The sequence below is a fragment of the Podarcis melisellensis genome, assembly GCF_964234715.1.
Source record: "Podarcis melisellensis genome assembly, chromosome: 6".
Lineage (NCBI taxonomy): Eukaryota > Metazoa > Chordata > Lepidosauria > Squamata > Lacertidae > Podarcis > Podarcis melisellensis.
The window spans coordinates 66,412,276-66,438,286 of record NC_138538.1 but is presented as its reverse complement, the minus strand read 5'-3'; positions in this window follow the sequence as shown (position 1 = coordinate 66,438,286).

Below are 26,011 nucleotides of genomic sequence, written 5' to 3'. Positions count from 1 at the left end.
CACCAACACTTTGAATTGTGCTCGGAAACGTACTGGGAGCCAATGCAGATCTCTCAGAACCGGTGTTATGTGGTCCCGGCGGCCACTCCCAGTTACCAGTCTAGCTGCCGCATTCTGGATTAATTACAGTTTCCGGGTCACCTTCAAAGGTAGCCCCACGTAGAGTGCATTGCAGTAGTCCAAGCGGGAGATAACTAGAGCATGCACCACTCTGGCGAGACAGTCTGCGGGGAGGTAGGGTCTAAGCCTGCGTACCAGGTGGAGCTGGTAGACAGCTGCCCTGGACACAGAGTTAATCTGCGCCTCCATGGACAGCTGTGAGTCCAAAATGACTCCCAGGCTGCGCACCTGGTCCTTCAGGGGCACAGTTACCCCATTCAGGACCAGGGAATCCTCCACACCTGCCCGCCTCCTGTCCCCCAAAAACAGTACTTCTGTCTTGTCAGGATTCAACCTCAATCTGTTAGCCGCCATCCAACCTCCAACCGCCTCCAGGCACTCACACAGGACCTTCACCGCCTTCACTGGTTCTGATTTAAAGGAGAGGTAGAGCTGGGTGTCATCTGCATACTGATGAACACCCAGTCCAAACCCCCTGATGATCTCTCCCAGCGGCTTCATATAGATATTAAAAAGCATGGGGGAGAGGACAGAACCCTGAGGCACCCCACAAGTGAGAGCCCAGGGGTCTGAACACTCACCCCCCACCACCACCTTCTGGACACGGCCCAGGAGGAAGGAGCGGAACCACTGTATAACAGTGCCCCCAGCTCCCAGCCCCTCTAGACGGTCCAGAAGGATGTTATGGTCGATGGTGTCAAAGGCCGCTGAGAGATCCAGCAGAACTAGGAAACAGCTCTCACCTTTGTCCCTAGCCCGCCGGAGATCATCAACCAGCGCGACCAAGGCAGTTTCAGTCCCATGGTGAGGCCTGAATCCCGATTGGAAGGGATCCAAATGGTCCGTTTCCTCCAGGCGTGCTTGGAGTTGTTCAGCAACCACCCGCTCAATCACCTTGCCCAAGAATGGCAGATTTGAGACTGGGCGATAGTTGGCCAAATTGGTCGGGTCTAAAGATGTTTTTTTAAGAAGCGGTTTAATGACCGCCTCTTTCAGCGGGTCTGGGAAGGCTCCCTCACAGAGGGAAGCATTCACCACCCCGCAGAGCCCATCACCCAGCCCTTCCCGGCTCGCTTTTATCAGCCAGGATGGGCAAGGATCAAGGAGACAGGTGGTCGGTTTCACTCGTCCAAGCAGCCTGTCCACATCCTCGGAGGTAACAGATTGGAATTGATCCCATGTAACAGGACCAGACAGAACTCTAGCACTCTCCCGCCCTGGCCCTGCTCCCACGGTGGAGTCTACCTCCTTCTGAATCTGAGCGATTTTATCTGCAAAAAACTTTGCAAAAGCATTGCAGGAGATCTTGGGGTCCCTACCAGGCCCCGGTGGTACAGGTGGTTCTGATAGATTGCGAACCACCTGAAAAAGTCTCCTGCTGCTGTTTTCTGCAGATGCAATGGAGGCGGCGAAGAAGGCCCTCTTCGCCGTCGCCATTGCCACTTGGTAGGCTCGACGTTGAGCTCTAACCCGTGTCCGGTCTGATTCAGAATGAGTTTTCCGCCACCGGCGCTCTAGCCGTCTCAACGATTGTTTCATCACCCTCAGCTCCGGGGAAAACCACGGGGCTGTCCGGGCTCCATGCAGTCGGAGAGGGCGCTTCGGAGCCAGACAGTCAATAGCCCTGGTTAACTCTGCATTCCAGCGGGCCACCAGGGAATCAGCTGAAAGGCCATCAACTTGGGATAGAGCATCCCCTACCACTCTCTGGAAGCCAATTGGATCCATTAAGTGGCGGGGGCGGACCATCCGAATCGGTCCCACCTCCCTGCGGAGGGGAAGGGTTGCGGAGAAGTCCAGTTGCACCAGGAAGTGATCTGACCATGGCACTTCTTTTGTTTCGCTTTTAGTTAATGTCAGATCACCAGCATCCGTAGAGGTAAACACCAAGTCTAAGGCATGTCCGTGGCTATGAGTTGGGCCAGACTTATTCAGGGACAGCCCCATGGAGGCCATGCTTTCCACGAAGTCCCGAGCGGCCCCTTGTAAGGTCGTGTCGGCATGGATGTTAAAATCTCCCAGGACAACCAGGCTAGGTATCTCCAGGAGCATATCCGCCACGACCTGAAGCAGCTCGGGCAGGGAATCCTTGGTGCAGCGGGGAGGTCGGTACACCAGTAGGAATCCTGTACTGCCCCTATTGCCCAACTTCCAGAACATGCACTCAGAAAACTGGGTCTTCCCAATAGGACGCCTGGTGCAGACTAATGACTTCCTAAAAATCACTGCAACCCCCCCTCCCCGCCCACATAACCTGGGTTGCTGTGCGTAAGAGAAACCTGGTGGGCAAGCAGCGGCAAGGACAGGCCCATCTGCTTCATCCAACCAAGTCTCTGTCACACATGCCAGGTCAAATCCTCCATCCATGATCAAGTCATGGATGGCAGTGGTCTTATGAATCATTGACCTGGCATTGCACAGCAACACTTTCAGGTCATGTGGGTATCCCTTGCTGATTCTAGTATCCATCCGGTCAGGACCAGACCCGGAGGTAGGAATAGTCCTCAGACAACGACTAAACCTGCCTCCTCTGTAATGACATGGTCTGGTCTTAGCGTAACTCCTCCTCCTACCCGTGATCACTGAGATCGATTGTCCCAGTGCATTCCCCCCTGTGAAACATGTCCCAGCCATTTTGTGGGCTGGGGCCCACTCCCCGGCAGCCCTGACCCCTCCCCCTAAGAACAAAATAACAACCTATACAAACAAACAAAACTAATAAAACAATACAAACAGAAAAAATGTAAAAATTACAAGAACATCAAAATAAAAAAATAATTCCCCAAACCCAACCAAACATCCATCCCACCCCCACCCCCCACATACAAAAAATCCAAAAGAAATTTTTTAAAAACATTTTAAAAACACTCTGTGCCCCTCCTGCAGTAACACTGTCCTTATGAGGACTGTCAGGCCCCGCCCCAGGCCAGATGGTAAGTGGCAAGAGCAGGACCCTCAAGCACTCACTCAGGGGAGTCCTCCTGGGCAGCAGGCAGCAAGCACCACGCAGTCCTTGTGAGGCCTGTCAGGCCCCGCCCCAGGCCAGATGGTAAGTGGCAGGAAGGAGCAGGGCCCTCGGCACTCACTCAGGGGAGTCCTCCTGGGCAGCAGGCAGCAAGCAGCACGCAGTCCTTATGAGGCCTGTCAGGCCCCGCCCCAGGCCAGATGGTAAGTGGCAAGAGCAGGACCCTCAAGCACTCACTCAGGGGAGTCCTCCTGGGCAGCAGGCAGCAAGCACCACACAGTCCTTATGAGGCCTGTCAGGCCCCGCCCCAGGCCAGATGGTAAGTGGCAAGAGCAGGACCCTCAAGCACTCACTCAGGGGAGTCCTCCTGGGCAGCAGGCAGCAAGCACCACGCAGTCCTTGTGAGGCCTTTCAGGCCCCGCCCCAGGCCAGATGGTAAGTGGCAGGAAGGAGCAGGGCCCTCGGCACTCACTCAGGGGAGTCCTCCTGGGCAGCAGGCAGCAAGCAGCACGCAGTCCTTATGAGGCCTGTCAGGCCCCGCCCCAGGCCAGATGGTAAGTGGCAAGAGCAGGACCCTCAAGCACTCACTCAGGGGAGTCCTCCTGGGCAGCAGGCAGCAAGCACCACACAGTCCTTGTGAGGCCTGTCAGGCCCCGCCCCAGGCCAGATGGTAAGTGGCAAGAGCAGGACCCTCAAGCACTCACTCAGGGGAGTCCTCCTGGGCAGCAGGCAGCAAGCACCACACAGTCCTTGTGAGGCCTGTCAGGCCCCGCCCCAGGCCAGATGGTAAGTGGCAAGAGCAGGACCCTCAAGCACTCACTCAGGGGAGTCCTCCTGGGCAGCAGGCAGCAAGCACCACGCAGTCCTTGTGAGGCCTGTCAGGCCCCGCCCCAGGCCAGATGGTAAGTGGCAGGAAGGAGCAGGGCCCTCGGCACTCACTCAGGGGAGTCCTCCTGGGCAGCAGGCAGCAAGCAGCACGCAGTCCTTATGAGGCCTGTCAGGCCCCGCCCCAGGCCAGATGGTAAGTGGCAAGAGCAGGACCCTCAAGCACTCACTCAGGGGAGTCCTCCTGGGCAGCAGGCAGCAAGCACCACACAGTCCTTGTGAGGCCTGTCAGGCCCCGCCCCAGGCCAGATGGTAAGTGGCAAGAGCAGGACCCTCAAGCACTCACTCAGGGGAGTCCTCCTGGGCAGCAGGCAGCAAGCACCACACAGTCCTTGTGAGGCCTGTCAGGCCCCGCCCCAGGCCAGATGGTAAGTGGCAAGAGCAGGACCCTCAAGCACTCACTCAGGGGAGTCCTCCTGGGCAGCAGGCAGCAAGCACCACGCAGTCCTTGTGAGGCCTGTCAGGCCCCGCCCCAGGCCAGATGGTAAGTGGCAGGAAGGAGCAGGGCCCTCGGCACTCACTCAGGGGAGTCCTCCTGGGCAGCAGGCAGCAAGCAGCACGCAGTCCTTATGAGGCCTGTCAGGCCCCGCCCCAGGCCAGATGGTAAGTGGCAAGAGCAGGACCCTCAAGCACTCACTCAGGGGAGTCCTCCTGGGCAGCAGGCAGCAAGCACCACGCAGTCCTTGTGAGGCCTGTCAGGCCCCGCCCCAGGCCAGATGGTAAGTGGCAGGAAGGAGCAGGGCCCTCGGCACTCACTCAGGGGAGTCCTCCTGGGCAGCAGGCAGCAAGCAGCACGCAGTCCTTGTGAGGCCTGTCAGGCCCCGCCCCAGGCCAGATGGTAAGTGGCAGGAAGGAGCAGGGCCCTCGGCACTCACTCAGGGGAGTCCTCCTGGGCCTTATGGGCCATTCCTTTTCTTTCACCCGAAAAGGGCATCATGGCCACCTTGAATGACTAGTGGGGAGGAGAGACACCTAATACTGAGATCACTTTATCTGGTCAGGTAGTCTGTCTGCATGATGAGCTATCTGCCAATGTGACCTGCATCTAAAAAAGAAACTTCTATCTGAAGTTGGAATATGGTGATTAGAACACAGATTTTTTTTTACAAAGCAGACATAATGGAAAAGGAATATCAAAAGCTTTGCGTCAAATCAAGGTCCACATCAAGTTGATCTCGACTGTCTTTAAGATCCTACATTGATCTTATGCACCCATATCCCTCAAATATGGAAATAATCTGTATTCTCATTAACACTAAATAGAATTTAAACCTTCTTCTTTTTTCTTTTCTCGACATTGGAGTTTTAGTCAAATGTTGTGTAGCTACACAAGGAAGCACACTCCTTACTGACAATCTGCTTTTTATATTTGCTTGGGTATTTAAAAATAAGGGGGGGGAGGAGAGAGAGAAATCGATGTGATTATTTTTTTGACACAACCTCTGCTCTTTTCGTCTGGATTTATCTCAGAGGATCCCTGTCTGGAATTTGCAGCTTCAGAACACTATCAGCTCTGATCCCTCCCACTCCCAATTGCCTTTAAGAATTTTTCATGTTCCAGCTCTGCGGCTATCATTTGATTCTCCCAATATTTTGAAGGCACTGCATTTTTTCTCATAGAAAGCTGCAGTAGTAAGCGATAACATGCATTCTAATTTGCTCACTCTTGAGTTTCATAGAACACATACTGCCCCAATGTGTTGAAATGCCTTTCTACCTCTATGTCGTTTTCCTCTTTGTGGACTGTCACTGACTACTTTCCCTCCACTTTCAAATACACAGCAATAATAGCTGCCTGAACCTTGTCCAATTTCACATTCGGCTCAAGAAATAAGAGGTGAGAAGTTTACCATTTTGCTTCCCAAGCCCCAAGAAAGTTGATGGATCTTCTTGTGTTGGCAGGTAATTCTGTGCATGGCGGTCTCTGGGTCCTTGAGGTCAGCAACTTCTTAATTGGGCAAAGGACTGGCAAAGCCACTTTATTTTGGGTCTGAGGCATCTCAGTTACCTCCAGTGACCTGACAACAATCCATCAGATAATAAAATGACCTAGTAGTAGAGGAAAAACAGAGCAGAAAGTGTGTAACTCTGTTTTCAACAACACATGTGCTGGAGATAACAAATGATCTTCCTTGAAGCAGGCAATATCTTGGTGACACATATCTTAAAGCACTGTATTATTGTATCAGATGATAACTTCTTCACCTCTTGCTGTTTTGATGCAGAATGCAAGACAACCATGGACCTAATTTCGCTGTGCACACACTGTAAGAAAGATGTTAAAGAACTGTACATCAACTGGAGTTCCAATTTGCAAAATAATAATAGTTATAATGTGGAGGAGGGGGAAATGTGGCTTAGAAGGAAACCACACTGAATTCTCCCAGTGCTTGGAATCAGCTGAATTAGTTCAAAAATATATCTGAACCACATAATTGCTGGTTGAACTGAACATGAATTATGTTTCTTTTGGGGTAGACTTTTGAGCAATTCCTAGTTCATCTGACCTTGTGGCAGCCATTTTGTATAAGACCACAATTTGTGGTGGTCATTGAATGTGCCCCAGGGCCTCAAAAAGTTAGCAACCACTGGTCTGCTATGTGCATTCTGAGTGGTGAGCAAGAAACAAAATAGCGTTTCATTTCTCCATTTCATTTCATTACTGAAATGTTCACTTGTTTCATGTTTCATTTACTATGATCACATTCATTTATTTTAGTTCCTATTCATTAGCTTATCATCTGTTTTAATTATTCCCGTTTATTTTAGTTTCCATGAGAGAGCCACCTGTTCTTCTATTGCCTGCAATTCTTATAGGTTGGATCCAGATTCTTCCCCCTGGTGGTGGCATCCTCTGAGTCAAGTTCTACTCAAGATATTCCCATTGGTGGAACACTCTTGTGTGTGTGTGCGCACGCACGCACGCACGCACGCAAGCGCAGTGCTATGGGAAATTCAACAACAATATATACCCCCATTCTGCCAGTGAGAATTCTCCATTCAATTAGAAGTCTTTCTACTTGCAGGATGCAAAGTCTTGGCCCAACACTATGGTTCTTAATCCAATTGAATAGCAACGTTTATTGGTCATAGAGCTAGAAGACACCACAAACACCATCTTGTCCCAACTCCTGCTGATACTGGAAATCCATTACTACAGCATCCCACAGAGTTGGCCATCTAACCTTTGCTTTAAAACATTTAGCAGTAAACAAGCTTGCTTTTAAGAATCTCTTCTCTAGGCTAAACATACTAAGTGCTTCAACCTTTCCTCATAGAACAGACCTTCTGCATCTCACTTGTCACTTCTTTCCAGGTTGACAAGGAGACCTAATAAGCCATTTGGGTATGGTATGAACAGTAGCATTGCCGAAATTACTATGCTAATAATTTAGGTTTGTGTGGCATGGGTTCTTCTTGAGACCCACTGATTCCTTGTGGTTATAGTGCATTTTTCTAAATGCTCTCAAAACTGATTGCTCAATTAATCTGTTCAAGAACATGTCCAAATATTGACCTCAAACCATTGTTGTTATTATTATTATTCCACCTCTTTTGAAAAGCAGAAGATTCTCCTATTCGCCAGTAGTTTTCAAAACATACACAAACAAGTTCTTTAGCACCAAAGGGTAGATACCACACTGAATGCCTAATTCCTACATAATTTCAAATGGGCCTTCTAATGAGATGCTATATACAGAAGTCCCTAACCTGCAGAACACAGTGACCAGTTGAGTACATAAGGAGTGAGAGTATCTTTCTAATGTATACTTGATTTCATTTAGGGTTTCTCTTTGGGGATAAAATTACCGCCCCGCCCCCCAGTAATAAGAACTGCTTAATTTCAGACTGCTCAGAAGTAAATTAATGCTTACTTCCAGGCAATTATATATAGAATTATGAACCCAATGTTACTTTTACTAGAGACTCGGGGGCTTTTCTGATGCCTCTAACTTTGGTGTCTTCTATCAAAATGGCTTACCGGTATGTTAAGAACTTTTTGGTAAAAAAGAAGCTACCTTCCAAATCGTTCTAATAATAATTATGTTAGAATTAACACAATTTGTTAACTTACATTCCGTATCCTCTTGTCTTTGTTAAATAATATCACATGTCCTTTTGTAAATAGTAATCAGCAACTTTTGGGTTTCAGATAATTGTTCCACAGTGTCAAATGAGGAATTAATTAATGTGTCAACTCAGTTTTACAATGACCCTAGGCTTATGGAGTATCTTTGGACCTGCTCTCATTCTGCCAATGGTAACAATTTAGAATTGGTAATGATAGTCCCAGAAGATCTGGATAAACCAGTATGAGTTAAAAACTACACAGAGATAAGCAAGACATCAAAATAGCTCTCAGAAATTTCCTGCTTACTCAAGGATTATTTTTACAGATGATGCTTTATTTATTATTAAGAATAACTTTCCCTTTGTGAGTTCATACATTATGGCAAGAAAAGGGGGCTGAGAATGTTCATCTCTCAAATGATCTAACTGAAAACAATGGGATAGTAACTGGATTATGGGTTAGGGAAAGCACTGCTAAAATATAAATATGACTCAAGCATCATATGTAAATATCAGTTATCTGCATCAGCTCTCTGGGTACCCCAAATTATGAGGCAAATTGGAATGATTCAAGTTCACATGTTTCCAGGGTTGTTTTTTCAGCCAGAACTCAGTTCTGGAACCTCTCAGATGGGCGCCATTGCCAGAGGAGGTGTTCATAGTGAGTTCCGGCACCTCTTTTTGTAGAAAAATAGCACTTCATGTTTCTGAGCTTAATTTTGCTGTTATGTTAACAAGGCATTTCATTTTGGATCAGGGACTCCGTAAGTTTCTAAGTCATGCTCTGGCTTCAATTGTCCAACTAAGACCTGCAAGTTGCATTTCAACAATATCAGTTCAATATCCCCACCCCTGGAGTATGCCTTTCATTTATACTACTGTGATACCAGTGTGAAAATCATTGTACTGGCTTATTAAAATGTCATATTAAAGCCACCTATAATATGGTATGTATTTATGTTTATGCATCAGAAGTAAACACTGATCCCTCTGAAAGAATAAGTATGATGGCAACAAGATATAAGAACAAAACACATTCAAAATATTTATATACCTGCAAGGCATTACCTAGCAAATGGTATATATTTTGTGCTATTAAAAAAACCAACATAAATTACTGAGAGCTATTAAGGAAAACCTGGTTATGGTAATAAGACATTGTAGATGGCAGTTGCCTGCTGGGAAATAGCTATGTCTGAAGGAAGACTGCCAGAGACTCCTAACATAAAAATGATAGTCCAGTGTACTCCCATGCTTCATTAATTTTATTCTACCAGATCAAGGGAAACTGGCAGAAGGACATGTTGGCATCAAGCTGTCTAAAGGGACAATGGAGTGTGCCTCCTGGGGGGAAGTCAAACCACTGAATTGGCAGTGCCAAAGTTACCTCCCTGGGATGCCAGCCTGGGCAGTGTGCATGGAGGTCCTGGTCTTTCCAGATGACAAGACCCCACTTTCAGACTCACTGACGTGTCCAAGGGAAAGCAGAGCAATACATTGCTTGGCTGCAGGAGTTGCTGGAAGGAGGCGTACATCCAACTGTCTTAGGGACTGCACTCTGGATTTGTGTATTGTTTACTCCTTAGCCTTTTCTTCTCCCAAAGATATCCCATAAGGCAGCAGAGGTTTAAAACCAGAGTTTTCATTCTCTTAGATGGGCTACCTTCTCAGGTTTACAGGCCCCATCTGCCCCTTACTTCCCTTTTGTTGACCTCTGTGGGTCTTGTCCACTCAATCCACCAGAGCCTGTCTTCACATGAAGGGGAAGTTCCTAACTCAACAAGTGTTTGAGATCAATTGGCTACCCTCATATGGTTTAGTCAGCCAGCTGGAGCCATTTTGCATGCTGACAGCTTCTAGGAGCCACGGGAGAGGGCTGAGTGCAGTGTGGGGACCAAAGGTGGACAAACTACCACAGAAGGAGCAAAACGTGCTCCCCACTAGAGGTACTACCCCTCTCCTAACATCCCATACACCAAAATAAGAAAAAAACAAGAATGCAAGCAATTTTAAAATCACTAAAAATCATATGCTGGGATTCAATGTAACACTAAGAATTTCTGCTTGCCCGTTAATATGATCTTCCCTCTCTACCATCACTGCCCTGGGGTAGCCCCAAGCCTTCAGAGTGGGTTTGGGGATGAGAGTTGAGGGGCATGGGAGGGAGAAGTCCTGTTGCAGAAGCCGGACTTCCACCAGTAGAATGGGTTAGCTGAATCCAGCCCATAAATACCAATAATTACACATTATTTAAAATATATCGGAAGACACACAAAACCATCTTGCCACCAGAATTTCATTATGGAATGAAAATATGAAATTTACTGCATGTACAGCGTTAAAAGAGAATATAATGAAAATGATGTATAGATGGTATATCACACCGGTAAAATTAGCAAAAATGTACAAAACATGTAAGAAATGCTGGAAATGTAAAGAAAAGGATGGTACTTTCTATCATATGTGGTGGGAATGTAAGAAAGTGAAGAGCTTCTGGGAATTGATTTATAATGAACTGAAGAAAATGTTGAAATATACATTTACTAAGAAACCAGAGGCTTTTCTTTTAGGAATTATAGGAAATGAAATAAATAGAAAGGACAGAAAACTTTTCCTATATGCAGTAACAGCAGCGAGAATATTACTGGCCCAGAATTGGAAACAGGAACAAGTTCCAACGCTAGAAGAGTGGAGAACAAAGTTGATGGACTATGCAGAACTGGATAAATTGACAGGGAAGATTAGATATCTACGAGATCAAAAGTTTATCGAGGACTGGAGAAAGATGGTGGACTATTGGGAAAGTATAAGTGATAGAGAAATAACGTTGGTGGCACTCAAAGAAGCTCTGTAAAAGCTAAAGAAATATTGCAAAAAAGGAAAATAGGTTGTAAATGGTTTACTAAAGGTGATAGTGAACTTAAGAACTGTGTACTTAAAATTTAAAATTGGATGATTGTCAAAGAGGCTGAAGGAAGTCCAAAATTGGAAAAATTTGTTAAAGTTGAAAATGTGATGTGTTACGTATGTTTTATTTGTGAAAATTAATTAAAAATTATTTTAAAAAAATATATCGGAAGCAGGAAACTGGCTACAAAGGCAGTAGGAGCACAGAATGATAATGGAGTTAAATGTGTGCATCTTTAAAAGCAGAGATGTCACCTTGCCAACAAAGGTTTCTATAGTTAAAGCTATGGTTTTCCCAGTAGTGATGTATGGAAGTGAGAGCTGGACCATAAAGAAGGCTGATCACTGAAGAATTGATGCTTTTGAATTATGTTGCTGGAGGAGACTCTTGAGAGTCCCATGGACTGGAAGAAGATCAAACCTATCCATTCTGAAGGAAATCAGCCCTGAGTGCTCACTGGAAGGACAGATTGTGAAGCCGAGGCTCCAATACTTTGGCCACCTCATGAGAAGAGAAGATTCCCTAGAAAAGACCCTAATGTTGGGAAAGATTGAGGGCACAAGGTGAAGGGGACAACAGAGGACGAGATGGCTGGACAGTGTTCTCAAAGCTACCAGCATGAGTTTGACCAAACTGTGGGAGGCAGTGGAAGACAGGAGTGCCGAAGAGTCGAACACGACTAAACGACTAAACAACAACAACAACAAAAGAGGGGAAGGAGATTGCAAAGAAGCTGAAAGCGATCCTTGGGTATGTCTTCACTGCAGAGAATGTAGAGCAGATTCCAATGTCCTAAACTGAGATATATAAGAGATGGAGCCTTAATGAGAAATTTAAAATGAACAGATCACTAAGTCTGCAGGATAGTTTCTCTCTCACATACCAAAAGGAGAAGAATTATTATGACTGTGCTTCTTTGCCTCTTATCTCAGTTTCTACAAAACCAGAAACTTCCTGTACCTCTTCAAAATGAAAGCTGGGAATCGGGGGGTTATGTTAAATTTGGGATGCAGACAATTTGACACACACCCCTTCTTCACTGCAGACTGTTCCGGACAGCGCAGTGTGAAAAAGTTTGATTGGATGTTACATAGATGCAGAAGAAAAACAATAATGCAACCCAAGTGTCTCTCATAAATGCAGCCAATATAACTTCTCCCCACTTTGGAAAGACAAGCTGTGTTTCCATTTCCCCTGGAGTTTCCTAAGGAACGTGAAAGAAGCCTTGCCAACGCATATCACATCCCAGCTTCGCTGAGAAGGTCTACTATGTTCACCATCTGCACATTCCTGAGCAGTATTGTTCAAGCTGTGCTGCTTTGACAAAGGATACCTGGCCTAGCGGAACGCAGCAGCTACCCCCCACTACCTCACAGCAGAATATTCTGTGTCAGCCTGCAACAACCTGGGCTCTTTGAGACATGTGGCAGCATGTTCAAATCTATGCGCTGTGAGGAAACTAGTTATCTGTTTCCAGTAATTCTCAGTATCGAAGTCGTGCACATCTGGCTCCGTACAGATGTGCAACCCAATGCTGGCATTTTGATAGACTCTAAGATTATTATCTGCAAATGTCAAGAGAGGGGATTTATATTGTGATATTTTGTATTGTTGTAATAATCTTGGCTGCGGTAATGAAGTCAGGATGTGCACTTTGCTGTTCTCCTGTGACCTTTTGCCTCAGAAAAATGAAGCAGTGGAGTTAATGCCGGAAAATATTATCAGCTTTTAACAGATGTGGAAGTGTTTTAAGGGGTTTTCTCCCCTTGCATTTTGGGGCTATATATATATATATCCTGATTGCCCATTGCTTCTCTTTTCAGGTTCTTAGGGTTAAATAAACATGGGAGATTGTGTACAGACCACAGTTACTGAATCAGACATTGGAGCTTTTTGGAGGTCAAGAGAGTGTCTGCCTTCAATGTAACAATCAGCACAGTATCTGGGTGACACTCTGTGGCTTACAGTAACTGTTTGCTTTGAGGAGTGAGTGCTTGTCAATTGCACAACACCCTTCTGACCCTATATGGTAAGAGTCTAAGTGCCCATATTTGGAGGACTATAATTGACTAGATATAGACATGCCTCTCAATTGCCCTTCACTGCTGTGACAAGTATACTAAGTTTGATTCCATTTCTCACTGACATCTTTAGTTTCTGCTTTCTGGTATTACTAGGGTTTGGATTTTTATTTTTATTTTTTTTACTGTACTATTCCCTGGAAAGCAACAACATCCAGAAACAATTAAAAGATCCTACACCTTCTGAAGATTAATTAAAGGAATGTTTAAAATACTAGAAAATTATAGGTGCTTAAAACTTAGTCACAAAGAGCTCAACTCTAGGCATGTTTACTCGGAGTTCAGTGAGGCTTACTCCCAGGTAAATGTGTATACCATCATCAATATCATCAGAACCACATCATCTGTAGACCACCCTTCCTAAGAAGATCATAGGGTGGTTTATAATATATAACAAAACAATAACATACAAAGCAGTGTTATTTTTCAAGTGGAACTCACCACAAACGCCTCCCTTGTTCTCTTATAATGGCAATGGCGCCCACCTGAGAGGTGCCGAAACTGAGTTCCAGTGTGTTCTGGCTGGGGGAAAAGCCTTGTCACAAAGGTATATCATTAAACGATGAATATTTTAAAACATTAACATTTAAACCATAGATTTACCATTCATAATAGAAGTATATTAGCAGATAGTTCAATACCGATAGCAACAGCCACGGTGAATACATGCCTCTTTAGTTGATGACGAAAGCTCAAGAGTGAGGGCACTTGACAGGAGTTCAGAGGCAGGAATTTCTGCAAGCGAGAGTGCACTACAGAAAAGGCCCTATCCCGGGACACCACATAGGCAGTGCTCTTTGGTGGAGCCGCCTCTGTGGGTCTCTGTGAATGGTACACTATAGCTCCCATGATTCTTTGGGAACGCCACATGCTTTAAATGTATGGCGTTGTCGTGACTTCAGTGTTGCAAGTGAATTAGGAAAATCCTGCAGCAGAAGCGGTTATCTTGCCAGTAGAAGTGAGTATCTTGACAACACAACAGGAGATATACACCAAATTGGGCTTTGTGCCCAAGATGCGGAGGGAGAATGAAATAATGGGGACAGCAGGCACTTTGTGGGATGTTTTATACTTTCAGGCTGGTTGTTTCAGAGATAATTTTTTTTCATAGAGCTGCTGTCAGCTCTTTGGGAGAGTTTGCTTTTGAGATGTGCAAAGCACATCCCCTCCAAGCTCGCAAAAACACCTTGTTGTCTGCCCCTTAGGCGCATCTGGCAGCGAGACTGTTGCTGCTGACATGAACGTTCAGGTCTGATCCCACTGCTCCCAGGATGAAACAGTTCGGCAAAACTGATATGCAAGAGCAGGACTCAGCTTGAAGCAGGAGGAAGAATTGTCTTTTGCCCTGTGAAATATTCCTGTGAAACTGAGGCGATAGTGGGGGGGGGGGGGAGAGAGACGAGAAAGTGGTGGAAAGGAAAGGAAAGGAAGAATTGGATTTTACAGCGCCGTGCCATTTTTGTCCTTCATTTTTCTGTTTGACAGAAGCTGTAAATATATAAGATAAAAGTAGTCATTTGCACTCTTAAAATTTGCCCCGAAAGGTCAAGTCAGTTCACAGTCCTTTTATATGGCTCTCATTACTCTTTCTAGATTCTCAGGTATAATTTGCTTCAATAAAGAAAAAAATGTTCCTCTCTTGATTTTATCCTTCTGCAGAAAACTGTGCTCCCAAATCCAAAAATTACTGCTCAAACATGGGAAATTTGGGAGGTTGCAATTTAGAGTATTAGAAAGAAATACTAATGGGATGAATATCCTAAATTGTACAAACTCCACACACACTTATTGAAACACACATGTATGTGTGTGTGAGGGAGAGGCACAGAGAGAATGATTTTTTTAAAGCATTAACCAATACTACAGACAAGTTTGCTCTGAATCTAGGATGCAATTAATCACTAAAACCATGCATTTAATCCAGAGACTAATAAGAGAGAGGTATTAAATTCAGAAACACTTGAGAAATCAAGTTTGACCTCTTTCCAAATGCAACAAGAATTAAAATATTTGGAAGTCAAACTTGATGCTTCAGTACTGAGCGATTTAAAAGCTGAAAGATGCATTATTTGAGGCAGGAAAGAAAATGAATTTATGTCACATTATTTCCCCCCTCTTTTTTTTTTTTTGCTTTCCTTCATTCTCCCCCACCTCCCTTCTTCTACCGTCACTTCAATCTCTTGCCTTTTAGCAGTCCTGCACGCGCTCACGTACCAGACATCCCTTTAAGGCAGTGTGCAATTCCCTTACCTATTTTGACAAGAAATGCACATTGCAGCTACATGCCACAGGCCATGGTTGCACAAAAGTCACAGGTCAATAAAGATCACTTACCTTCCCTGGGAGTCTTTTCATGTGACTTTCCTCCATTGGGAATGGCTAGGGGGGGAGGGGGGAATCAGAAAGGAAAGGTGGAAATGTCAGAGGGGCCCTTTATGAAACACTTAAAAAAACCAACCCCAAACTCCGAATGAGTTGCCCCCTCACCTCATGTTACCTTGCCTGAGGGAAAGTGGCCTCTTCTCCCACCTCCAAGGAGCTCTCCAACCTTTCAAGAAGTTCGTTGCTGACTTGTCTCCCTCCCTTGATGATTTACAAGAAAGTAAAAGAGATTAGTCAGTACTCTTCATAAAGTACTCTTTACAAAGAAGCCAATAAAATGATCTACATCATATCACAGTTCAACATATCTGACATCTGTTCTGTAATAAAATTCACTTCATGCATATGCCTCTTCTGACTCATACATATGCTTCCCACTAGCGTACCCTGACTGCTCTTCTGAGACAGGTTTCTTGATGTAGCCATAGTGCGGTATTAGACAGTGATGTTCCCTTTCGGCTCACCAGCATGCTCCAGTTATCCACATAAGCTGATTTTTTAAAAATATATTTAAGCTGGGGAAAATATCTCCACTTATAAAACTAGATTGCGGCCATGATTTCTTCTTCACTTACTTTTTTAAAAACAAACAAACAAACAAACCCAATGCTGACAATTTGCTCTACAACCTATTTATGCTACTAGAGCAAAATGAATCCTGGCTGTTTCTATCACGGTGGCTCAACTTACACAAAAACTAAAAGTATCAAATGAATATGTGTCATACTTTTATGCCTAGATGAGGCCAGGGAGGTGAACATCTGGTCAGTATGGTGTAAGCTGCAGGTACAACCACTCATCTTGATAACTGAACATGGCAGACATGCTGACACCCCCCTCACTGCTATCACTGTGTGCTATATAGTGGTGGTAGTAAGGGGGTGCCAGGATTTATTTTGCAAGTGAGCCCATTCTTCTCTTCATTCTCCACTATAATTATCCTGGACAGAGATACTAGCTAAGTGATGCTAGCTGAGGCCCAAATCTTACAGGTATTTGGGAAACGAAATCACAATTTAAGTAACTCAACATTTCAGAGTTATTCTATATTCCTCTCCTCTTCCAATACCAGTTCTTGGGATGAGTGGCCTCTTTGAGTACACCCCATCCTGGACCCAAAGCCAGAAAACAGTAAAGAACTTGGCTTTGGGCTTCTTGAAGATTTTCTTTCTTTCTTTTCTTGCTTCCTCAAAGATCATAAGGTCATTTCTGATCCCATCTCTGGATTCCATCACCAAACAAGGTGGAGTGGGTGGCTAATGTGGAGATGGCCTTTTCAGTGGTGGCACCCTCATTATAGATTTTCTTACTAATAAAGGCCCACATGAGGCACGCTGTGTGGTCTTTTCACTGCCATGTAAATAATTTTCAGTTTCGCCAGGCCTTTACATCTTAAACGTTATTAGTGACCTACAGATTTGCTTTGCTTCTGTTGGATATCTTTGATGTTCAAGATTGCTGAAACTTTACTATACGGTTTTTGTCACCTTTGCCTTGTCATTAGTGCCTTAAATGATACAATGATGCATAGTTACAAGTGCATGTGCCAGTCCTGAAGAAAGCCGGCCCTCTTAATTTTGTTGTTCCCCAAAATTTTGGAGAAAACAAGCAGACAAATAGAGAACACCATTGTGCAGAATGATTGTGTGTGTGTATATATATAATTCTTCCACCTTGGTATAAAAATACTAAATCAGAATTCTGAACAGTTCCTGGTAATAACCTTTCATAAAATTGATTTTTTTGTGGGGGCAGGAAGTTTACATTAAAGTTTCCATTAAATGGTAGGTGGTGGATAAACAAAAAACTTTACTAAAATGTTTTGATTCATTTTTTAGAAACCCTTTCAAAAAAAATAAAAAAAGAGCAAGGGGTCATCTTTGTGCATTTTTTGACAATTTTCAGTACATTTTGCCTCCTCAGCAGTCAATGTCTAGCAAGATATCAGCTAAAAGCAAACAACAGACACAGGGAATACACTTGACACCCTGATTGCTCTTAAAAGACAACGATTCAGTAAGAAACTATCCAGGACTAGTATGAATGTGGGAATGGAAATGTTTTAATCATGCACTCAGCTCTAATAAAATGTATCAGTTAGAATAGTTTCATATTTCTTTCAAATGCACACACAAGGGAAAAATCACCACCACCATCATCATTTCTCCTCTTGCTCCCTCTTTCTTCCTCACCCCTTGCAGCCCAAAGCCACTTCCACCTGCAAGTTTACATGGTCCCTATTCTTTGCAACATCCACTGGATGCTCAGAGCCATTGATTTAACACTCTAGTGCCCACCTTTTTATGCGCTAGATTAATAACTTTGACAATTGAGAATAGATAACTATGAAGATAGGAATTACTGCATTGTAGTGATTGGAAAGAGAAGGCTGCTGGAAAGATTAGTGGTACGAACTCCAATGGCTTTGTGGGCTGTGTGCAACCCACTGAATAAATGCCACTGTCTCCCTAAATCAGCATTTGTCAATAATATCTTGAACCATTTATTTCTCCATTGCTAGTATTTCAATAGTAATCACCAAAAGGTGTAGATCATGTTAAATAAGGAGAAAGGAATTATTTCTATGATATACAGAAGTTGTTTTTATCCTGATTATCAAACTTTCAGAGCCAGACAAACTGCTAAACATTACAAACCATAAGCAGGGCGGATAGATTCCAAATGCTTTCTGATTTCTGTTTCTGATCACAGCTCTTTAAGGTGGTTCAGAGAACTTTCTCAAAGCGTGCAGAGATTGTCTTATGGCCCACAATTCCTTTATTTGGGAAATTGCTTTTTAATACCTCAAAGCAAGTGGGACCTGCAACAAAATATTGCAGAGCTAAATGCAGAGTCCAAATTGCAGAGTTCAGTGTTTCAGCCAGCCAGCCATACCCTTTTCCAGAATACTCCACTCCATTTCACTCATATCTCTGAGTTTAGTGAATTCAAAAGTGATTTTTTTTAATCAATGTATTTTGATTTTTAAGTATGTTTTCTTGTTCCTTGGTTCCCCACTTGAGGTGCTGCTTTTGGTGACAGAGAAACTAGATAGAAATGCCACACACACATATTTTGTGGATTTCAATTCCGATTACATATCAAAAATTGATCCTTCTCTTGCTGCTCCCTCAGAGGATCATCTTCTCAACTGTCCCAGGTTAATACTCAATGCATTGACTTTTCTGTATTTCTGAATTAAGGCTGATGTGAAGAGACAAGTGGTGGTTAAGAATCCAAAGGGTTATGCATTGTTTTAAATCAGAAGTGTGTCAAACACTAGTAATCCCTTGGCCATATCATTTTATACTTGATAAAGTAGGCCTCTTGAGAAGGGTTTATGTGCCCCGACATATTTGGAAACTTTTCTTGACAGAACAAATTCTTTGAGGAAATACATCAAAACTCTGTTTATCTCTACAGCTGCTCCCTTAAAACCTGTCAGCACTAATAGTATCAGATCTCAGATTAAATAAGTCCTATTGAGAGACAGTGTGGCCATATCCATATTCAAAACACATCCTTACTGCTATCAGAGGGAGCCACTGTTTACAAGAGGGGGGAATAGGCAATGAGGAATTACATTGTTCTTTCAGCATATGAGAGACTAACTCAAGAACTTCTCAAAGTACTGCTCAATTCTCCAGGCAAATTCCATTCAGCTGAACATCCTGACAAAACAATAAAAGCAACATATGCTTTTATTTTGTTTTATAAAAGCTCGGTGTTTCTTGCCGAGAACACAAGATGATAGGAAACATTGTTTTATCAAGTGGATCTAGGGCTGTACCAGCTCTCCAGGCTTCAGACAAGGAACCTTTCCCCTCCTCTGCCTGGATATACCAGGGATTGAACGTAGAACCTTCTGCATGCAAAGCAGAAGCTCAAATGTCATAGAACTACAGTGGTACCTCTAGATGCGAACGGGATCCGTTCCAGAGCCCCGTTCACATCTAGAAGCAAACGTAACCCATGTCCGCGCATCTGCACGTGCGCGGGTCACATTTCAGTGCTTCTGCGCATGCACGTGACGTCATTTTGAGCGTCTGCACATGCGCATGTGCAAGCGATGAAACCCGGAAGTAACACACTCCGTTACTTCCAGGTTGCCGTGGAGCGCAACTCGAACGTGCTCACCCCAAAGCACATTCAACTCGAGGTATGACTGTATCAGTGTACCTGGGCTTTTTTTATATATATTTTATTTTTTTATTATTTTATTTTATTTTATGAAACAGTGGTGTGGACTTCCATTTGCCACGAAAAACGGACAAGCATTATATGACAACAAAGTGGAAACTAATTGAATTTTAAATGACAGATGAATAGTCAAGTTTAGGAATGGGGGTTTGGTTCACATTTTTATGTGGTGCTATCTAATTCACATTCCCCAGAGCAATATGCAAACCAAAAGGCAGCAATTGTGCAAAATTCACACTTCCTTGAATTTTGCAGTGTAGTTCTTCGACAACAAAAATATACCCAAAATGCATATCAATCCATCTCCTTTATTGGCATAAAAAGTGCACCATAGACAGGGATCAGAACACAACACCGTTAATGAAACATAGTAGCAGATACTTTAGGATAAAACTATCCAGACATCATGAGGTATGAAGATTGCTCTTAGGACCTAAAGGTAAAGGGACCCCTGACTGTTAGGTCCAGTTGCGGACGACTCTGGGGTTACGGTGCTCATCTCACTTTACTGGCCGAGGGAGCCTGTGTACAGCTTCCGGGTGACGTGGCCAGCATGACTAAGCTGCTTCTGGAGAACCAGAGGAACGCACGGAAACACCATTTACCTTCCCACTGGAGCAGTACCTATTTATCTAGTTGCACTTTAATGTGCTTTTGAACTGCTAGGTGGGCAGGAGCTGGGACCAAACAACGGGAGCTCACCCCGTCGCGGGATTCAAACCACTGACCTTCTGATCGGCAAGTCCTAGGCTCTGTGGCTTAGACCACAGCGCCACCTGTGTCCCATGGTGACGTAATTTCATGCCATCACTCAAAAATCTTGCCACATTCTCCACAATGTCATTACTACAATTGTTCATCAAATAAGACACCCTGGAAGAGTCAGTGCGATGAATCCCCTCCTTCAATAAAGGGGACAAATACTTATCTCTTTTTTTGGCATAAAATGGGCAATAAAAAATAACATGTATCATGGATTCACACAAAATGCATATATTGGGGGGAGCATGTGCTAAAATTGCATATATTGTTACATTCGGGTAAATTATGTACAGTAGTGAAAATGTTGTAGAACTGCCCTGAGATCTGCGAATGAAAGGCAGTATACAAATTACAAATTTCAATAATAATAATAATAATAATAATAATAATAATAATAATAATAATGGCAAACAAAAGGTGTAGATCAGGAGAAAAGTGCACTGAAATGCTGGCAAATTTCCATGACAACTTCAGTCACAAACTGAAGTGTAAATGCAGCAGGAACATTTTCAACTTAAGTATAAAAAAATGAGAAACTGAGAAAACCTGAAATTAACAAAGCCTAGAAAAATGAGAGCATCTTCGAATGCTTGTATTAAATACATAAGAAATGTGATTTCTCCTTGCTACCACCTTATGTTTTTTAACTTCCAATATAAATAAACACTTTATTGCAGAGTTGTTGTTGTTGTTTTCCTTAAAAAAAGACCCTAAAGTATGTGCTTATGGATCATATTCATGTCTCTAAAGACAATGCAATGGGAAGTGAGACTCAATTAATCTTCTTCAGTTTAATTTTAGAGCTGGCTGCTTTATTTCTGTCAGTGTGAATTGATTCCCTCCCTCTTTCTCAAGACTTCTCAATATTTCTCAATGTCAGCATCAGCTGTCTGAGGGGTGGGCAAACCAGTAATTATGTATTGCCGTGAATGTGACATGTTCGGCTCAGAATCATTAGGCTGACAGAAGTCACATCTTTAAGATCTCTGAAATTAAGCATCCTACCTGATTTCCACACACCCCCTGCCCCAGACACACAAAACAAATAGCAATTTTCTATAGGAGAGGATATTCATTATTTTGAGTAAAATATCCAGCATTACCAGTTCATCAATTCAAGGCAATCTGTTCTTTATTGACTAACATATTACACTGCTGAGTAGAGAATTATCCCTTTAGTATTTTGGCTTCTGGTTGCTTGAAATCATTATTATTGCAGAAGGATCACCTTGTTTTAATTACTGAGGAGAATAATATATTTTATTAACTTTAGGATTTATGCCAAGTTGGAAGTAGAATGTAAAACGTGGAATCATTTGGTTGCTGACAGCAGCTATCTGTGTGGACCTTTATCAGGGAAAATACCTGAATACAGAAGACAAAAGCTCATTGGTTTTTTTTTAAAAAATAAGTCATTATGCTTCTCATTAAGTAATATTAATTTACCATTGCATTGCAAGTTAGTTATGAGCAGTATACCTATTTCTGCATAATCTGTCCTCTAATTAGGATGTTAATTTGCACGATTATATGGAGCTTACTCCCATGTAAGTATTTACAACCTAAAAGGTGGAGTGGATGGGGACCAAAGCTGAGGTGGCAGTGAAGTCAGCACAGTGCAAACACACTGTCAGGAGAACAGCATTGCATTAGCCTTCCTGCCACCTTGATTCTCCCCATCACAGCGAGCAACAGCAACCCACCCAGAAATCAAATGTGGCTGGATTTGATTGTCAAGCCACCATATTTTAAGCACTATCCTGCATAGTTACTGTAGCACAGTGACTGCAAATTTTCTTTAATTCCATTAATGAAAGAGGTAGTTTGGAGACAGAGGTGTAAAAGGCCAACCATGGTTGGAACAAGTTGCTCACCTGGAGCTATCCATGGTCCTGATAGAGTCTAATGCTACAATGTGGGGTGGTTCTATCTGCTGTAGTGGCTGTGCTGCATATACCTCATAGCAACAGATGGAACCTACCTGGTAGGGCTGACTTTCAGGCTTTCCAATCAGTCACATGACTTTTCTGTTTAGAGGCACACGGGAGGGACCATCTGTCACAGGTATAGTTTTGGTTTAGGACTGGCTAAGTGGTGCAGAAAGCTGATTGGACAGAGAACAGGAGATTGACAGAAGTGCCTATATAACTTCAAGGAAGTAAAATGTTGGGGAAAACAGGAAAGAGAATGTAGCTTTGAGATTTTTAGGATTATTTTTTAAAAAAATATCAACATTTTCAGTGTGGGAGTGTTGTGCCTCAGTAAGCCCGATGGAGCAGCCTTGATTGGTCTCAATAATGTCCCCTCAACATTCCCAATGTACAAGAGACTGTTTGATCTACCTGCTCAGTACCCATTTACACTGGTTCAGCCTTTCTTACATTGAATGTAACACCTGAAACAAGTCAACATTCCATTGGTTTTCTAAACTGGACACTCACCATCTCATCCTTTCTGAATAGAGAAGAAATTCAAATAACCTCTCCCTATGTAGCTCTGTGCATGACAGTGGCTAATATAGGTGCACTTTCTGCCACTGGTAGGGCAGCTGATGAGGAAACATACCCAAACCATTTTGTAGTCCTGACTCCTTTTTCTCCTCTTTCAGATGTGGTAGCCATTTTGTGTTGTGCCATGTTCCTGCAGTTGTCATTTTGTGACTAGCACCAACGACATCCCAATGTGCCCACATGCCCCAAAAGTTGATGACCACTATTCCACACAATTCTAAAGGAACCCCAACCCATACAGGAGGTTTTGAGAGAAAGTGAGCTGCTGTGGGGGGGGGGAGAGAGATGAAAGTCCCCTTGCCTAAAAGTAGTTCCTGTCATGTTATTATGGATTCAATGCTTTCATATTTATTATGGATTCAATACAAATCTAGGTGAAATGCTCACATTTTCTTACATAGAGAACTGAAGCAGAATTCTTAAGAAGAGAACTGAATAGCATATTTCATATGAGAAAGAGCAGGAAACATATGATATATTCTGTCTCTTGTCCCTCACCCCCAGGTGAGACTTATCTCTGTGCAACTATAACACATGTTGCATTCCTTTGAGCATTCAAAATGTATTAAAAGTCACATTTTCAAACATGAAGAATTAAACGGATAGCCCGCATCAGGTGTTTTTTCCTCTTTCATATAAAATAATTTGCTGTCTCTTTACAATGGAGCAGAAGTGGATGAACTTTAAGGTAGTTGTGGCTGAAATATAATAACCCAAATACTATTTAAAGCATTTGTTAAAACAAAGCAACTAATTAGTCACAAGTTCAGTAGCACTGATCATATTCGTTACTTCCCACTAAAACAATAAGTCCTGGTCTCTCCCTAAAATACTGGAAGACAAATGCACCAATGAGTCAACTTGGGCAAGGTGTCCTGACTTTGTTGCCACTAAGAAATCATTCTCCTGGTTTCAGAAGGGCAATGCAATCAGATGAAAACAGATGTTCTCTGTAGTATCCAAAACTAGCTTTCACTGACTTGATATTCCCCGCTTGCAAACACAAAAACACCCTTTGGACATCAACTCCAATCAGCTGCAGTCAACATAGCAAGTGATCAGGGACAATGGGAATTGTAGTTCAGCAGGATCTGGAGAACAGCAAGTTCGGGTAGGCTTTCCAATGCTTTGTCTGGTTAGGCTTCAAAGGCTGAAAGAGACCAGTGAAAGTTCTCAACTGAAAATCTTTAGGTCTAAAATTGGAATGTGAGAAATTGGTGGGGAAGAGGGAGAGAACCATGGGTTTATTTTTTAGTGAATACAAACATTTTTATGAGATTCGGTAAGGCTCAACAATGGAAGAAAGAAGGTATTATGGCCAGCTTTTAAGTATATAACCTTTTGGGTGGTGCCCCAATGAATTTCCCTAATGCAGCTGGTGGCTGCCATTTTCCATTTTCTCAAAACGGCCCAGATGTTGCTCCAAGGCTCTCAGTGGGGCGGCAGGGGGTAGGGCTGCAATTTAATATGCTAGCTCAGGGGTCAGCAAACTTTTAAAGCAGGGGGCTGGTCCACTGTCCCTCAGACCTTGTGGGGGGCCAGACTATATTTTTTGGGGGGGAATGAACAAATTCCTATGCCCCGCAAATAACCCAGAGATGCATTTTAAATAAAAGCACACATTCTACTCTTGTAGAAACACCAGGCAGACCCCACAAAACACCCAGAGATGCATTTTAAATAAAAGGACACATTCTACTCATGTAAAAACACGCTGATTCCCGGACTGTCCGTGGGCCGGATTTAAAAGGTGATTGGGCTGGATCCAGCCCCCCAGCCTGAGTTTGCCTACCCATGTGCTAGCTACTATTTTACTTTGCTGGAGTGACATTATATATGGCACATTCTGTGAAAAAGAGAATGGTGGCCTTGAGGAGTTCCACTTCCACCACCGCTTTGGGGCAGAGAAAAAGATACAGAAAGGTTGCACAATAGCTACTGCCATTTGTTAATAAGAAGGGTCAACAATCTCTTAAGAAATATGAAGTTGCAGAAATATCTCCCAAATTCACCAACTGTGAACCAAGAGGAGTTGAACTGTATCCCCAAAAGTAATGAAGTATTAGTGTAAAGGGATAACATTCTCTATGTGGCAAGAACCAGCTCAAAAGCCATTCATAACATCCATTTGCAGTTTTTAGTGCCATTTGTTCCTTGTTCACACCAGATGAATGTGTACGTTGTCCTGAAATACTGCTATTGATTCATTATTTATTAAAACATTTTTCACAGTTTCAGACTCCCAAGGTGGCTTACATGAAAATTCAAAACAATCACAATCACTATTGTTAGAAAAGCACCCTATATAATTAAACTAAAAAGCAGCAGAATATAATTGTTATGTCACTGTTATGACAGAATAGAATTGTTATATTGATTTCGGTGGGTCTGAATTAAATCCAGTGCCTGCAACAGAGAGCCTTGTCTATATGTGAAAGATCTCCATGCATTCTGAAACCTCCACATTTTAGAAGGATGGGAACAAGAGCTAGAAATTATGGAAAGGCATATGGAAAGTGTCCTGCTAAAGGGGCATGAAACATCACACAAACATACTGCAAAGCTAGTTTGACAAAAAGAACTATGTGGGCATGTGGCACTGGAGCTGCCAGGTATATCTGACCTGCTGGTTGTGGAGTCACTGCCACTACTGGGAGGGAAGAGAAAGGGATGACCAGGTTGGTGAGGTTGTCTCTAGTAACTTATTCAGTCAGGTTTTCTGAAAAAAACTTCGGGGGGGGGGGGTAAGAAAAGCAGCGAATCACCTGTTGGGACTGTTATGCATCAATGAATATTGCATTAGATTTGCAGATAATATATATATATGCACATTTATTTATTTTTAACTTTATGTTGTAGCAAAGTAAGGAGAAAAGCATTCAGAGCAAGAGTTTGTGTTGTGAGGGGTGTGTGTGTCAAACTTGCAGACAGGGAGAAATCTTATGGATAGTCCATTTTCAATGGGTTCCTGAAATAGCTGTAATGGTGAGCCCGGGTAAAAAATCATCCTTTCCAGTTAGAAGCTGGATCTGTCAGTCACAAAAGAGAACTATCTCCTGCCTCTCCCCAGCCTGTTGTTTTCCTTATATGGCAAGCTTGGTGAGAAATGTTTCCATTTTTTCAGACA